This window comes from Phoca vitulina, unplaced genomic scaffold, assembly GCF_004348235.1.
Source record: "Phoca vitulina isolate PV1807 unplaced genomic scaffold, GSC_HSeal_1.0 scaffold38, whole genome shotgun sequence".
In the NCBI taxonomy this organism is placed as follows: domain Eukaryota; kingdom Metazoa; phylum Chordata; class Mammalia; order Carnivora; family Phocidae; genus Phoca; species Phoca vitulina.
The window spans coordinates 405965-423713 of record NW_022589741.1 but is presented as its reverse complement, the minus strand read 5'-3'; the positions used below and the strand labels follow the sequence as shown (position 1 = coordinate 423713).

The window sequence follows — 17749 nt, the reverse complement described above, 5'->3', positions numbered from 1 at the left end:
TGCAACTTTAAAAAAAAGGTAAAACGGACTCTTGGTATTTATTATTGGCGATGCTTGCTAAGATTTAAGAACCCCAAAAATGAGAATCAGAAAATAACCCACAATTAAAAAAAAAAATCCTAAGGGATTGACTGCTACACAGTGTAATTTAGTGTTCCACATCAATAGTGTTTTTGATTTAGATGGTATTTTTTCACAAATAAAGCTCCTCGTTAAATATCTGGTAAATACTTTGTAATCACAGTAAGTGCTGGGAGACTAAGTTCCAAAGAAAATTAATGTGATTTGCTTAACCTAACATTGCAAGACAAATCTCAAGCACCATCAAGATGCACTCAATCTGTTGGTCTCCACGCCCTCAGGGGAAGCTCATCTATATGGGCACTATCTTATTAAGACTTGGTACTTTGCTTCCAAAATCCAGAGAGTAGCTAAATATTGAAATGGACTCTTGCTTTATAAATATAAAATTATATCTAACTCTTGCTGTTAAATATACTTGCAAAACTAAAAAAAAAACTTTCCAAAAGGTCAAAAGAGATATAATTATTTTATCTCCTTACTCCAGGTAATTCTGTTAAAAAGATACTGACAGAATTCCAGTTTTAATTTGTAAAGTTTTGGTGTAAAAGCAAATGTATTGGGACGCCTGGGTGGCTCAGCTGGTTAAGCATCTGCCTTCGGCTCAGGTCATGATCTCAGGGTCCTGGGATCAAGTCCTGTATCAGACTTCCTGCTCAGGCGGGAGTCTGCTTCTCTCTCTCTCTCTCTCTCTCTCTCTGCCCCTCCCCACTGCTCATTCTCTCTCTCTCTCAAATAAATAAATAAAAACTTAAAAAAAGCGCTATTGTATTGAAATCCAGTAAAGTTTTGAACTTTCATCTAAACTAGCAAAACAACTATTCACTTTGGTGAGTTTTTACAAGTGTACTCTTGAACTGAAGAATTCATTTTTTTTATTATGCTGGAATTCTTGAGAGTTATGTGACACTCTTTTTTGCTTATCTATCCATACTCTGTGTAATCTAGAGGACTGAATCAACCCCAGATAGCTGGCACGAAGCTACAGCTGTGGTTTTCCCCGAGTGTGGAAATTCTTATTACTGGACGTGTCTCTCTCATGGACCTAGGCGTGATCCATATGGAGCCATTGCCAGGAATACTGGTTCCTGTTTGGAACACGGGGTTTCTAGCCAGGGTGGCACGCACCCACCCTGTGATCTTGTTTCCTCATAGCTGAGCTGTCATGTGCGGGGACGGGGCATAGCAAAGACCGACTGCTTTGTGATCTGCCAGGAGGATCCCTCCCGCTGAAGAATGTTGCCTGTTGCCGTGAAACGTTTTCTGTCCTCTAACTGAAGCCCAACACAACTTGCTGGGAGTTTCACTGTTTAGCTGAACTCACGAACCATGTCTTTAACTTCATCCATTCATTGGCAATTATCGTATCTAGATCTGTGGCTGAGAGCTCTTACCATGAGAAATTGGCTCGGGAATATCCCCTAAGTGCCTCAAACTTACAACTTACTATCCTTTTGCCAGTCACTCCCTCCTTCACACCTCTTCTTCCCTAATAGTTCTTATGGTTTCACTACCTGTTAACTGACCAATCCTGATCTCCAGTCATGCTTCACTCCTCCTGAACACCTTCCAGTTCTTAAACAGTCACCAAATCCTGTTGATTCCCCCTCCTAAACAACTCTCAAGAAGTCTTCATTTTTATTAACTGAAGTATCACGTTAGCTATTTCCCACCTTTAGCTGTACCCTACTCCTTCCCATTCTCGCAGTATTTCTAAAGTATAAATGTTGAATGCTTGCTTCAGTAATTACTTGTAGGACAAACTCCTTAACAAGCCTCTTCATGAGTTAACTCATGGCTTCCTTTCCAAGCAAACTGTCCGCTCACAAGTCCCCTTCTCACTGTGCATGCTAGCGGGACTGAGCTGCGTTCAGCGCCCTCAACACGGCACGCCCTTTCCCACGCTACCTGCTCCCCCAGCTGGAGTGCCCTCTCGGTGTTTGTCTCTGACCAATCTCCTCCTCGTCTACTGACTTCAGGTCAAGTTCATACTCTCGGAGGAGTGTCCACGTATGTCAGGGATGTTCCTCCACCCATCGTATTTACTGAACGCCTCCAACATGCACAGCACAGAGCCAGGAACTACAGGGAATACCTGCGTGTGCACCGTTTAGCCACTGATCCCTAGAATACCCCATTCTGGTTGGGGAGACATAACTACATATAAAAATGAAGCCACAATATATACAATCATGACTTCCAAGTGTATTCTATAGCCTGGATATCTCATTTCATTTTAGGTCCAATTGTTTTTATACATTCTACTTGGATATTTATCCCCTCAGTTCAGATGCCTGCAATAAAATTTAGCAATATCTTGCCAAACTTATACTGTTTCATTGTTTCTTTTTATTTTTTTAAAGTCAACAAATTCCCTCAATTATCAAGACTCAAAATTTCAGCTTCTTTTGATCTTTTTTGCTTTTTTTCATTTTCTTTATCCCATCATACACCAAATTCATAATCTAATTTCCATAGTCTATTTCTATGAAATGTCTTTTCCTTCTATCTTTCTTTTCGATTTCACTACTACTATCCTTTTAACATAAGTCTTTTTAAGTTCACGGCTGGATACCTCCTGATCTTCCTGCCATTAATCATTCCATGCTCCACATTTTATACTTTTATCTGGTCAACATTCTTAAATCCTCTTTCTTACATCAGTTCTCTGTGCTGTGAAAAGGTGTTTGCATCTTTCCTTCTCTCATCCTTTCCTTCTAACCACTCAAAATATTTTTATTCCTTCACAGACCTATCATTTCCTCACTATACAAAATAGTACTATTCCAGTTTAAACAGTAATGATATATCCTTTGGATTATCCCATTAATCTTCTCTTGTTCCCTTGCCTTCACTTTCTTTCCATCCTTTTCATTCTCCAACATTCACACCAATTATCTTTCTAAAATGACAAAGAGGATTTTATCAGTCTCTGATGGGGGAGCCTGGGTGGCTCAGTTGGTTAAGCGTCTGCCTTTGGCTCAGGTCATGATCTCAGGGTCCTGGGATCGAGCCCCACGTCAGGCTCCCTGCTCAGAGGGGAGTCTGCTTCTCCCTCTTCCTCTGCCCCTCCCCCACACCCCTCTCCTGCTCTCTCTCTCTCAAATAAATAAAGTCTTAAAAAAAATCAGTCCCTGATTAAAAACCTTCACTGCTTCTCTTTCTCAAAAGATGTTTTTGATCATTAGTCTTCTAGCTTCCACTCTGCTGGGCTCCTCTGCTGAGGACACGGGGTCTTCTGGCAGTGCTCGTCTGTGGCTACACATGTCTCCAGGTCAGGTCTGTGGGGGTCACACTGATTCTGTGGTTGTTAGTTCTTGGGGGCCCCCATCCCGTGCTGGCTTTCCAGTTCCTTCATTAGCCCCTCTCCCGTCCCCCCTTTTAAATGTGCCACCTGTTTCACGCCAGGACAACAGCTTGTGTGACTAATTCCCTAGAAGCCATTTGATCTCTATAAACTGCTTTTTTTCCAAGAACCTCTATCCTTCTTTAGTTTCCATAGCACAACCCTCTCCTAGTCCTGTATCAACCTTTCTGCTCCCATCTGTAGGGTTCTTTCTTCTACTTCCTTAAACGTGGCTGTTTTCAGTGCTCTGTCCTAGGCCTGTCATCACAGTACACATCCTCCTTGGCTGCGTCTCATCCACTGTGTGCTGTTCAATGACCTTAAGCCTACACCTTTCTCTAGAGCTCTGAACTGATATAATTTCAATTAGATGTATTGAAATAGCCTCCTGTTTTGTCCTCTTTCAATCCATTATTCACATTTGTTCACAGTAGATTGGAATGATATATTAAAAAAGAAAAGCTGATCTTACCACCCATCTACTTAAGATCCTTCACTGACTCCTCTTGAACTCTCAAGATAAAGTTTATATTCCTTAGTGTACAGATGCCTTTACTCTCCAATCTCCTGTCTAGCCAAGCTACTGTTACTGTGCACACTCCTAGCCCTAGAACACACCATTCCTTCCGTCACTCTTGGCCCTCTGTCTGGAGTCCCAGGGCCCACCTGTTTCATAACCAATTCCTATCTTCTTCAAAGCTTTGTTGAAGAATCTTCTATTCCATGAGGTCTTTCCTGAACTATAATGATGACTGAGAAAATGAATTTAATTGTTCTTAGCTCTGATCAAGGGAACCATTGGCCACACATAGTCTAAAAATGGAAGTACTTTAGTAAATAACATTATGTACAGGTAAAATATTAACATAATTAATGTCCGAATTGTAAATGCCTTTATATAAATAAATATCACATATTATTATCATTACTCATTTGGTACTATCTATACTTTTTGAAGCACGATTTTGCTTCTCTCCTAGATTATACGCTAGGAATCGTATTTTACGGTATTATACTTCTCCACATCCCCTTTACAGTGCCGGATCTAGCACTACGCATGCTGTAGCTCCAATAAACATTTATACTAAGTAAATGGAAAATATAAGATGTCACAGGGTACTCTGGCTGAGCCATTCTACTGCTCCTAGATAATTCACTTACGCTACCCTGGAGAGGAACCAGGAGACATTAGCTTTTTCAAGAGATCCAAGAAAGATTTTTTCCATGAGGAAAAACCCATTTCTACCATAAATTACTCCTTTTATCTAAACTTATATCACTACAACACAGTTTTTTCCTCTCAGTAAGGATAAATAATGAACATCAATATTTTTAAATGGTTTTAGTGATAGTCTCCATGAAAAATTATTCAACATAGGCAGCACTGTAATACCAAAGACAAAAAATTAGAATTTTGCCTTATTCTTGAAGCAATTTATATTCTACTCTACCTCAAATTAATCTGTGAGAATAAAATAGTAAACGCTACAATAAAGGTGAGGAGTAACTGAAGAAAAGGCCTACAAACTCAGCAAAAAAACCTATTTAATTATTATATATACTAATAATTATACATTATAATAATAAATTACTTACCTCCAATTTATTGTTGGTCTGTGGGAAGGGAGGAGGTTTACTTCTGATTTTAAATTGGATTCCTGAATTTGCTTGAGGGCTTCTTCCAACGGAGGAACTGGTTTTTTAAAAACTAAAGGGATAATAAATAAAAATCAAATAGTACAGAATTACTTCATTTTCAATTATCTTTTTTTTAGATAATTGGTCAATAATAAAATACTACTTTAAAACTTTTGTAAAAAGAAAATAGTTTTTAGAATAGTGTAAATATTTTAAATTTAGACATTTAATTACCCACAGAGAAACTGTTACTTGCCAATTTTAAGAATATTTATCTGGAAAGAAACTTTGAGAAATATCTGGGTTCTTCATTCTGGCATGCACCCCACAATATTTGATCTCAGGATTCCATAAATTTCTGACAAAATTTACTGATTTTTTTTTAATTTATTTATTTGAGAGAGAGAGAGAAAGAGAGCAAGAGTGCACTAGCAGGGGCAGGGGCAGAAGGAGAGGGAGAGAATCTCAAGCAGACTGTCCACTGAGCATGGAGCCCCAACGTGGGGCTCAATCCCTCAGCCCTGAGACCATGACCTGAGCTGAAATCAAGAGTCGGCTACTCAACTGACTGAGCCACCCAGGTGCCCCAAAGTTTGTTAATATTCTTATGAAGAAAATGGGAAGGTATAAAAAACACCAACTACTGTTTACTGAGCACTTACTGTTACAGACATTATTTTTAAGCACACTGTAACTATTAGCTAATTTAATCCTCACTATGGCCTATGAGGCAGCTGCTACTTGAATCTCCATTTTGCAATGGAGGAAACTGGGGCCCAGTTTAGGGTCATAGATTCTGTGGACATTTGTCTACATAGCACGCAGCACATCCTTTAACCAACCCTGCTTCCCATGTGTGCCCGTTTCCCCGAAGCCTTCCCCCGTGCACTCTGTACTCAACATGCTCTACTTCTCCTACTTCTCCGTATTCTTCTCACCTTCCTGCTCCAGGTGAAACACAGCTGTCTTCTAGGGATACTGCTTCTCTTGCAGCCTGCTAAAATGGAGGCACTATTTCCCTCCCATCACATACCACAGACAACTCAAGGCGTGGAGGTAGGGTAGCCGCCTTTCAAGTGCTCCATTGACACCTCCAAACTGTATCTCCTCCTCCTTTAAAAAGCCCCTTTGTTATCAGACTTTTCCACTATTGTGATGTTTTACTTTAAAATGCGAAGCAAAGCCAGTATATTATTATATATGGATTAGTTCACATTGAACCCTAGAGAGTCCATTTCCCTAATCAAGGGATGATGGCATTAATATACCATCAGTTATGACAGGGCTGACAAGATATTCTAGTCGTAAAGGACCAATCCTTTTGAGGCAGATACTATCAAGTGTTATATATTGACTGGTTTTCTAATTAGTATACTCACTGTCTAACATGGGTTTTCATTAGTGAAAATAACAGCCTGTTGAATAGCTTGATGAATGTTAAAAATGGGCTTTCTTTGTTGAAATTAAAGGAATTCAAGACAAGTGCATTTTCCTAAACATATGTCAATCACTCCCTACTTTTACATGAACAGAGAGTAAGAATCCGAGGAGGTCTATGTCCTTTACCCTGTGGATGACCTCTGAGTCTTGACATCTGATCAGTCTTGTGTTCAACCATTAATACAGGAACATTTCCAAATGTCCAAAGCCAGAGGGCACACAGTTTTGCCTCTGGAATGTGGCTGTGAGTGCCTCGGTAAACCTTTCATATAAGGTGTAGTTAGAGCACGTACAAGGACAGAATGCTGGGACTTTACTCAGCTTACTGAACAAGCTGTGTGAATGGTCTGTGTCTAGTTATGCAAGGTTATGGTCTGAGACTTGCTTTTATTAACCACCACCTGTTATCTATCAAAGAGGGCCTAGACACTAACTTTAACACTAACTCAGCTCAACAAAAATGTTAAATTGAAGAGATAGATGTACCCATATGTTCATCCCAGCATTATTTACAACAGCCAAGAAATGGAAGCAACCTATGTCCACTGACAGATGAATGGATAAAGAAGACGTGGTATATATACATGATGGGATATTACTCAGCCATAAAAAAGAATGAAATCCATGGGGCACCTGGGTGGCTCAGTCGGTTAAGCATCTGCCTTCCACTCAGCTCATGATCCCAGGGTCCTGGGAATGAGTCCCATATCAGGCTCCTTGCTCCGCGGGAAGCCTGCTTCTCCCTCTCCCTCTGCTGCTCCCCCTGCTTGTGCTAGTGCTCACTCTCTCTGTCAAATAAATAAATAAATCTTCAAAAAAAAAAAAAAAAGAATGAAATCTTGCCATTTGAGACAAGGTGACGGACTTACAGAGCATTATGCTAAGTGAAATAAATCAGAGGACAAATACCATATGATGTCACTTATATGTGGACTCTAAAAAACAAAACAAATGAACACACAAAACAAAACAAGACTCAGACAGAGAGGAAACAAACTGTTACCAGAAGGGGCAAAGATTGAGGGTCCCGTGAAGTGTGAAGCAGGTGGGGGGATTAAGAGGTACAGACTTCCAGGGGCGCCTGGGTGGCTCAGTTGGTTAAGCTACTGCCTTCGGCTCAGGTCATGATCCTGGAGTCCCAGGATCGAGTGCCGCATCGGGCTCCCTGCTCAGTGGGGAGTCTGCTACTTCCTCTGACCCTACCCCCTCTTGTGCACTCTCTCTCTCAAATAAATAAAATCTTAAAAAAAAAAAAAAGAAAAAGAGGTACAGACTTCCAGGCATAAAATAAGTACATCATGGGGATGGGATGTACGGCACAGGGAGTAGAGTCAGTAACGCTGTCCTCACGTTGTGTGGAGACAGATGGAACTACACTTACTGTGGGGATCATTTTGTAACATACAAAAATGCCGAATCACAAAGATGTACACCTGAACTAACAGGATATCATATGTCAGTTACACCTCAATGAAAAGAAAAATGCCTGAGATCGGTTTACCACCGCTCATTACTGCTTTGTGCTGCTGGTGTCCAAGGACCTCCCAGTGCCTCCCTCTCATTCTCCGCTGACTACGGAAGCCTGTGCTCTTGCAGAACAACCTCAGTTACTCCGGGACCTCGGAGCCTTCCAGTTCTACCCCAGCGGTCTTCTGACCTCACTGAGACCCCCAACCTGCTGCCCTTCTTTGTAGGAAGGGGGAGAGCCAACTATTATGCTTATCTGGTGAGCCTTCAGTTAACCTTCAGGATTTGGGAATAAACTAAACTAATAGACAATTAAATAGATAGCTGCTTTTCATAGCTTTGTTCTTACTCTTCATTCACAGCATTGAATTTTCTTTTCTTTTTTAAGATTTTATTTATTTGTCAGAGAGAGAGAGAGCATGAGGAGGGGGAGCGGCAGAGGGAGAGGGAGAAGCAGACACCCCGCTGAGCCAGGAGCCCGATGCAAGACTCGATCCCAGGACCCCAGGATCATGACCTGAGCCGAAGGCAGATGCCCAACCGACTGAGCCACCCAGGTGTCCAGCATTGAATTTTCTTAAAATATTAATTTGATATTTTGTATAGATATTATATTCATATTCAGAAGTTAAAAAATATACATGATACACATTTGGAAGTCTTGTTCTCCGGGGTCATTTGTATATTCTTTCACTGTTTCTGTATGCAAATATAAGTATACATTCTAATTTCCCCCTTTTCCTACCAGAAGGCAGAATATTATATATTGTGATCTGGACCTTCTTTTTATGTTTAACAATATATCCTAAAAATCAGGGATAGACACAAATTTTATGAGAACAAAGGGCTTATACAACTTGGGAGACTTTGTTAAGAAAAAATAATGCAAAATTACTAATATAAAATTAGGTGTAGGGGCCATGACAATGAGGGCTCATGAAACTCAAGCCTCAGTAGCTTCACAGTAAATCTACTTCTGCTGGAGAACTTCCCACATCAGTCCACAAAGAGTTTCTCCATTATTTTTCTAATAGTTGTATAATATTCCATTGCATGAATGTGTCATTTGTTTTTGCTAAAACTCCTCTTTGTATCCAGACCTTTTGGTAGTCAGCACCCTCTTTGGAGCAAATAATTCCCATGAGTGGTAACTACTTTTCTCAGGCATTTAACGTAACTGACCACATCCTCTTTCTTAAAACTACCTTCTCTTTTGCCTTCTTATATATTATTTGCTTTTGTTTCCCACTGTGCATTCTTAGGAACTACTTCTCAAAATCCTCTTCAAAATCCTCTTTTAGTTTTTTCTTGCTCTACCTACAGTAAATACTAGTGTGCATTAAGATTCCATTTTAGGCCCTACCTTCAATCTGTGGTCTATACCCTGGTTTAGCTTATCTTTCCCATGGCTTCATTTATCAACTATATACCATTCATTAGTGACTCTTAAATATACATCTCTATTCCATACCTTTTTCTTAAATTTCAGACCCATATTTCTTTTCTTTTCTCTTCTTTCTTACCCATATTTCTTTTCTTTTCTCTTCTTTCTTTCCTTTCCTTTTCTTTTCTTTCTTCCTTTCTTTTTAAAGATTTCACTTATTTATTTGACAGAGAAAGAGACAGCACAAGTAGGCAGAGCGGCAGGCAGAGGGAGAGGGAGAAGCAGGCTCCCCACTGATCAGGGAGCCCAACGCAGGGCCCAATCCCAGGACCCTGGGATCATGACCTGAGCTGAAGGCAGATGCCCAACTGACTGAGCCACCCAGGCGCCCCACAGACCCATATTTCTAGTTGCTGATTTGATTTCCCCATTTGGATGAGCCATAGGAGGCTCAAAATCAGTGCATTTAAAACTTAATGCTTCACACCTCTAATCTGATTCTCCTTCTTTATCCATAACCTTGATGAATATTATCATCATCTATCAAAATAATTTATTTATTTATTTATTTATTTATTTATTTATTTTTTGGTTTTTTTTAATTAATTCATTTAAAAAGTAGAAAAATGTGTGAGGCTCTCCGCTAAGTCCTAGGGGCACTGCTCTCCACCTAGACTTTCTTTCCCCACTCTCCATCAATTAGTAACTGAAATCTATTGCTTACAGCTCCTGAATATTACCACTTTTCTCCATAGGAGTACAGCTTAACCCCTCTTGCCACAAATATTGAAATAATCTCATACTAGTCTATCTACTTTAGTATGTCTTTACTTCAATCCACTTCCATGTTGTAACTGTAATTGTCATTCTAAGAAACAAATCTAATTGTAGTAGAGACCCTCAAGTTTCCCACCTAGTATTCATTTTCCCTTTCTTCCTTGGCAACAGACCCCATATCAATAGTTAGGGGTAGCAACACAGCCTTATTAAAGATTTTTCTTTTTTCAGTCTCCTTTGCACATGGAGCTGCCAATTACACATAAGTAGACAGATGGATACTTCTAGGAAAATAATTTAAAAGGAGCTCAGAGGTACAACCTTTTGTCCTTTACAATTTTTCCTTCTTTCTGCCTACAGCTTTGGCATGATGGCTGGAGCTCCAGCAGCTACAATGTGACCATGAGGATGAAGCTATAAATCACAAACTAAGGATAGTTGAGCTGAGACACAGAAGGCATTTGAGTTCCCAGTGACACTGCATAGTCATCAAACCAGCTGTGACTGCCTACCTCAGGACTTCGTATTATACAAGAGAAAAATAAACCCATGTCGTATTTAAGCTATTGTTATTTTTAGGGGTGTTACTAGCTGACTCATATTTTCTTAATGTTATTATCTTGCCTTTTAATTATATTAGGATCTCTTACTGACACAATAATAGCTTGCTTTTCAATTAAAAAACTTTAAGTGGATTGCATTTTGGATACAGACAAAATTCCTAGCATGATATGCCAAGCTCTTTGAGCATTGGTTCTAGCTTATTTTCTAGTCTCACATTCCTTCATCTTCACCTTCTCCCCATCCTATGCTTCAGGATGCTCTTTAATACATAACTTATTTGTAAAAGTTTTTCCTTGTTGGGGATTTAAATTTTTTTTTCTCTTTGCTTGGCAAAATACTCATTCTTCATGATTCAAATTAAGTCATTTTTTTCCAGGGATGATGTCCTTGATGTCTCTGTATAGGTTTAGTGTTCTTCCTTCTGTGCTCACACAGTACTTTACATATTCTGTTACCACAGCGATTCTCAGTATATTTATTGACATTGTTTACATTACTCTCATCTCCAAAATAAGCTGTGAGATCTTTAATGGTAGAGTATGATTACATTTCTCTATATCTCAGCCCAGGGCTAAGTACAGTATAGTACAACGTATGTTTGCTGAACATAAAGGTTCTGCCTGTCCTTTTCTTCCTTCCTTCCTTCCTTCCTTCTTCTCTTCCCTTCCCTTTTCTTTCCTTTCCTTCCTTTTTTAGAGAGAGCACATGTATGTGAGTGGGGATGTAGGTAAGGGGCAGAGGGAGAGGGAGAGAGAGAGTCTTAAGTAGGCTCCATGCCCAGTGCTCAGAGCTTGACATAGGGCTCAATCTCATGACCCTTAGATCATGACCTGAACTGAAATCAAGAGTCGGACGCTTAACCAACTGAGCCACTCAGGTGCCCCTGTCTTTTTCTTTCTGAAGCTTTGACATTTTATAGTTAATTCTGTGTTGCTATTTAAGGTATAAAAAAATGTAGATATGGTACCAAAGAATCAACCATAATTGTATTTAAATTCTTAATTGATTCTAGGCCTCAGATTGTTAGATTATATCACTTTGTACACTTTCTTTTTATTTTGTCACTCTCTTAAATAAGAATTTGAACCAAAATGTGAATAAAATGCCAGAATGAATGTGATGCTAATTTACTGAACGTAAATGTTAAATTTTCTTTTTACTACATAGTTTTAAAAAGACAAAACATTGTAAGCCAGTATGAAGTAGAATCAAACTTGTGAATTTTCAAAATTTACTAATAGAGCCAAAAAAATAGTCTCCAAATTAAACCTAAATCAAATTATAATTTTTTATTTGGTTAAAGTCTTATTGCTCAAAAGGTATACTTTTTAGTTTGAATTTACACTTTCTTTCTTAATTTATCATTTTATTGTCTACGCAAGTTGAATATGATATAATTTTCACTTTTGTCCTCATATTGTCCTAGAAGTTCAGATACCTGCTCTCCTCCTTTGTGAAAGAGGAATATGAGCACGCTGGAATTTTTCAGTGACTTCTACAAACTTCTCTTTTCTTTGTTGAAGTATTTGTTCTCTGATTTGTTGTTCTCTTTCTTCTTGTTCTTTTCGTTTTTCTTCAAAAGCTCTATATGTGAAACACAAAGTAGATAACTGAATGAGGGAATAAGTCTTAAAAACCAAAAACTAATGATGTACTGTATGGTGACTAACATAACATAATAAAATAAAATTAAAAAAAATCTGAATGCAGAAAATAGTTTCAAACTCATGATTTGTTATATAATGATGTTTTCATATTTCAAAAGTCTACTTACTTTTGAAACAGCAAATTTTAAATTAAAAAAAAGGCCCTTAGCTAAGAATTTTATCTTTATATGTGGCAATTCCAGAACCTTATCCAGGCTGTTTGCAAATAAGGGAAGGCTCTTATTTCTAATTTCTGGCAGGCCTGCATGCATGTAACCACCTCCCAAAGCCTGCTGCGGAAGAATTCTTTACTAAAAAGCTACACTATTTTCTGGAATGAAAAAAATTAATTCATTGATGAAAGAAGCAGCTTCACAAATTATAGGGCAGTCAAGATAATACTATAGATTTTTCTTCTTTTTTTATTTTTTATTTTTTTTACAGATTTTATTTATTTGACACAGAGAGAGAGAGAGAGAGAGAGAGAGAGATCACAAGCGGGGGCAGGGGGCAGAGGGAGAGGGAGAAGCAGGCTCCCGGCCAAGCAGGGAGACTGATGCGGGGCTCAATCCTAGGACCCTGGGATCATGACCTGAGCCGAAGGTAGACCCCTAACCAACTGAGCCACCTAGGCGCCCCTTTCTTCTTCTTTTAGACTAAAAGTTTAAAATTGACTACATATTAAGTCAGAACTATGCTAGAAATCCATACAATTTACATAAAAATCTTGATTTCCACCTTCTCTTGAAAATCTGCAAGATTTGTCAACCCTGAACTCCTATCTACACATGACTACAAACATCTGCCCATAACCTTTATCAGTCCCTATTTTTCTTAACTTTCCTATTTCATTTATTTCTGATTGCCTGGGCACTCGAGTTCATGTTCTCTAGTTTCAACTGTTTCAAAAAATTAATTTTCTTTGTGGAAAACATGTGTGTGTGTGTGTGTGTTTTAATAATTATTTTCTGGACAATGAGAAAAATGAAGAAGGAAGCTGGCAACTCACTAGTTAAGAAACCACCATCCTTCCAAAGACCTTCACTGGCTGGAGCATTATTCTCATCTAAATAACTCAGATTTAGGGAACTACAATTCTGGGAAGTAGGGTTACAGATCTTCAAACAGTCCTACCCCTGTGGTAGGTAGGAGATAGTGCTGAGTGCCACAGGTAGGCATGCCCAAATAATCTCCTTCAAGAGTCCCCTCAAGGCAAGACAAGGAAGGCTGCTTTCAGCACCTGATTCAACATAATACTGGAAGTCCTGGCCAGAGCAATTAGGCAAGAAAAGTAAATAAAAGGCATCCAAAATGGAGACAAAAAAGGTAAAATTATCTCTGTTCACAGATGACATATTATATGCAGAAAACTTTAAAGGTTCCATAAAAACACTCTTAGGACTAGTAAATAAATTTAGCAAAGTTGCAGGATACAAAATCAATACATAAGAATCAGTTGTGTTTCTATATACTAACAATTAAGAATCTAGATAGGAAATTAAGAAAGCAATCCCATTTACAATAGCATCAAAAGGAATAAAATACTTGGGCATAAATTTAACCAAGGAGGTGAAAGACTTGGACACCAAAAATACAAAAACACTGCTGAAATTTTTTTAAAAACACACATACATGGAAAGACATCCTATGTTCATGGATTAGTAGACTTAATTAAAAAATCCATCTTAAAATTCATATGAAATCTCAAGGGACCCCCCCCAAATAGCCACAACATTCTTGAAAAAGAACAAAGGTGGAGATCTCATACTTCCTGGTTTAAAAACTTACTTCAAATTTATGGTAATCAAGGTAGTACAGTACGAGCATAAAGACAGACATGTCAGTGGAGTAGATTAGAAAGCCTAGAAATAAACCTGTTTATGGCCAAATGATTTTCCACAAGGGTGCCAAAACCACTTAATGAGGAAGGAACAGTCTTTTTCAACAAATGATGTTGGGAAAACTGGATATCCATATGCAAAAGAATGAAGATGGACCCTTATCTTACAGCATATGCAAAAATTAACTCGAAATAGATCAAAGACCTACTAAAACTATGAAACTCTTAGAGAAAAACATAGGGAGAAAGCTTCTTTGGATTTGGCAATGATTTCTTGGATATGATGTCAAAAGCATAGTCAACAAAAGAAAAAATAAATCGGATTACAACAAAATTAAAAGGTTTTATACATCAAAGAACACTATCAAAAGTGAAAAGGCAACTGAGAGAACAGAAAAACATATTTGCAAATCATATATCTGATAAGCAATTGATTCAGGAATATATAAAAAAATTCTCACATTTGGACAATAACAAAAATAATCAGCTTCAACAACAGGCAAAGGACTTGAACACATATTTCTCCAAAGAAGATATACAAATACCAACAAGAACATGAAAAGATGCTCAATTTCACTAATCATTTGCAAAATGCAAATCAAAACTTCAGTAAGATACCACTTTATACCCATTAGGATGGCCATTATAACACCAAAACAAAACAAAAAACAGAAAATTACAAGTACTTATGAGGATGTGGAGAAACTGGAATCCTTATACATTGGTGGGAATGCAAAATAGGCAGTTTTTGTAAAAAGGGTATGGTGATTCCTCAAAAAATTACTTAGAATTACCATATGATCTGGAAATTCCACTTCTGGGAATATACCCCAAAGACATGAAAGCAGAGGCTCAAACAAATGTTTGTATACTTATGTTCATAACAACATTGTTCACAATAGCCAAAAGGTGGAAATAACTTAAGTGTCCCTTGACAGATGAATAAACAAAATGTGGCATACACATACAATAGGATTAAAGAGGAAGGAAATTCTGACATATGCTACAACATGGTTGAACCCTGAATACATTCTGCTAAGTATAATAGCCAATCGCAAAAGGACAAATATTGTCTTTTTCCACAATCATATTATCTAGATTAGTCAAATTCAAAGACAGAAAGTACTAAGGTGGCTGCAGGGCTGGGTGAAAAAGGGTACGGGGAGTTGAGTGTTTAATGGGTATAGAATTTCAGTGGGGAAGATGATGGGGTGACAGTTGTACAACAATGTGAATGTACTTAGTACCACTTAAGTGGTATACTTAAAAATGGTAAATTTATGTATGTTTTATCACAGTAAAAAATAAGAATCCCCCCAGGTCTTTCATACTGAGTATGTTTCCTCAACCTTATATAATGTACAATGCAAGTGTAGCTTTAAGTTCCTTTATCCAACCAGATTGAACCCCTGAGCCCTTCCACAGTGAGACACAATTTATCAGCACTGTCTACTAGAAATAAAATGTAAGCTACAGGGGCGCCTGGGTGGCTCAGTTGGTTAAGCATCTGCCTTTGGCTTAGGTCATGATCTCAGGTCCTTGCTCAGTGGGGAGCCTGCTTCTCCCTCTTCCTCTGCTGCTCCCCCTGCTTGTGCGCTCTCTGTCAAATAAATAAATAAAATCTTAAAAAAAAAAACAACCCGTAAGCTACATATGTAATTTAAAATGTTCTAGTAGCCACCTTAAAAAACACCACCAGTAGAAATTAATTTCAATATTTTATTCACCTTATATCAAAAATATTTCAAAATGTATCAACATAAAATTATTAGAATTTTTTATATCCTCTTTGTACTAAGTGTATTTTCATATCTCGGTTTGGATTAGTCACACTTTAAGTGCTCAGTAGACACATGAGGCTAGTGGCTATGTTAATAGACTAGAATCTCTGCTGGTAGGCAGTGTGGTTTTGTGAAGAAGGAAAGGCTTTTAGAGAAAGGCAAAGACTTGAGACAAGGAAGCCAGGTTAAAAACTAAGAAGGCCTTTAAAGGGATTCATGTAACTTCGTAAATAGTTTTCCCTTCGATTATAAGAAAACATATAGTTGTCAATCTTATGAAATTTTTCTGTTTTTATTTACTTTTATTTATTTTTTTAGATTATTTATTTATTTATTTGACAGAGAGAGAGAGAGAGAGAGAGAGAGAGAGAGAGAGCGCGTGAGCACAAGCAGGGGGAGCGGCTGCAGAGGCAGAGGGAGAAGCAGGCTTCTCTCCAAGCGGGGACCCTGATGTGGGGCTTGATCGCAGGATCCTGGGATCATGACCTGAGCTGAAGGCAGACACTCAATGACCAAGCCACCCAGGTGCCCCGAAATTTTTTTGTTTTTAAATAGAGTTTACTTTAATGACTCTAATCCAGTAGTTTTCAATCTGGGACATTTCCCTTTCACCAGGAGTGCTTGGGAACTTCTGGAGGAGTTCTGACTGTCACAATAATTAGCGTGGGCTATCAGGTTTCAGTTCCCCAGGACCAGGGATGCTAAGTGTTATATAATGCATGGGACATATCTACCCAAGAAAGAATTATTCTACTCCAAAAACTAAAGGTTCATCCACTCAACTCTTTCAATAAAGTGTGATATCCCCCTACAGCCTTGTGTGGTGGGATCCTGGAGAACGGTGGACCTGCCAGACATCGATACTTCCGCTGCCACACAGGCAGACTATCAAGGGGACTACTCCAAAAATTCTGGGCAATAACTAGCAGCAAGCCCCAACAACACTGGGGATGGCTAGGGTCAGCAGATGTGGAGAAATAACACCAGGTGAACAATTAGGGTGGGAGGTAAGACAAAAACCTACTTTCCTACTCCTGGCCTTGATTTCCACTAGATTAGAGGAAGGTAACCTTTGAGGGAGGAGGAAGGCAGAGGTTTAAGTTACACATGAATCTTAGGACACCTAAATTGGACATAACTATCAAGAGAGAATTGGGAGTTGAGAAAAGAAAAATAAAATATATGGCAGACCATTCATTTGTTTTAATGCAGCCTTTGAAAGGAGATAAAACAACTAAATGGAGGCATTAGCTGAGTATTCTACTTCCAGGGAGGCGGAGGGGGCTAAGGTGCGCTGGGCAGAAGCTGACCGAGTCACTCAGTAAGGTCTAAATTCATACGCTCTCACTTGAGGTTAAGATGGCAGTGTCAAGGGCACTCAGACATGAGTGCACTACTATGGTAGCTCATCTCCAAAGACAGTCGCCAATGAACCAGGATCATTCAGTACTCTCTGCTTTAATCAGCCTGGTCCTGTGACTCTCTGCTAATCAACAGAACTTTATAGAAGTGATGCTAGATTCGAAACTTCGCAGCTTCTAACTTGGTCTGTGGCATGCTTGCTCTAGGAAAAGCTAGACCCATGTAAGAAGTTGGGCGACCTTGAGATCACTACGCTAAGTCCACGCTAGCTAAAGGGAGAGGGAGCAGGGGAGAGAAGCCTGGCTATCCTCCAGCTATCCTAGTCACCCAAGCCCAAGCCCAAAAACATGTGACCAGAAGCCATCTTGGATGTGCAGCTCAGCAGCCCCTTCAGATAACACCGCTCACAGCAGAAAGCTCAGT

At 38.9% G+C, this 17749-nt stretch overlaps 1 protein-coding gene across 1 annotated transcript in view; it reads right to left on the bottom strand.

Annotated features, from left to right (window-relative positions):
* The window catches only part of LOC116646840 (centrosomal protein of 126 kDa-like), a 54002-nt gene extending 41662 nt beyond the window's left edge, over nt 1–12340 (bottom strand). The window contains exons 1-2 of the mRNA XM_032427763.1: nt 12136–12340; nt 5024–5135 (exon numbers count right to left, since the gene is read on the bottom strand). The gene's annotated coding sequence lies outside the window, so the exon portion shown is untranslated. The remainder of the gene's footprint in view (nt 1–5023; nt 5136–12135) is intronic.
* Nucleotides 12341–17749: the final 5409 nt, after the last annotated feature.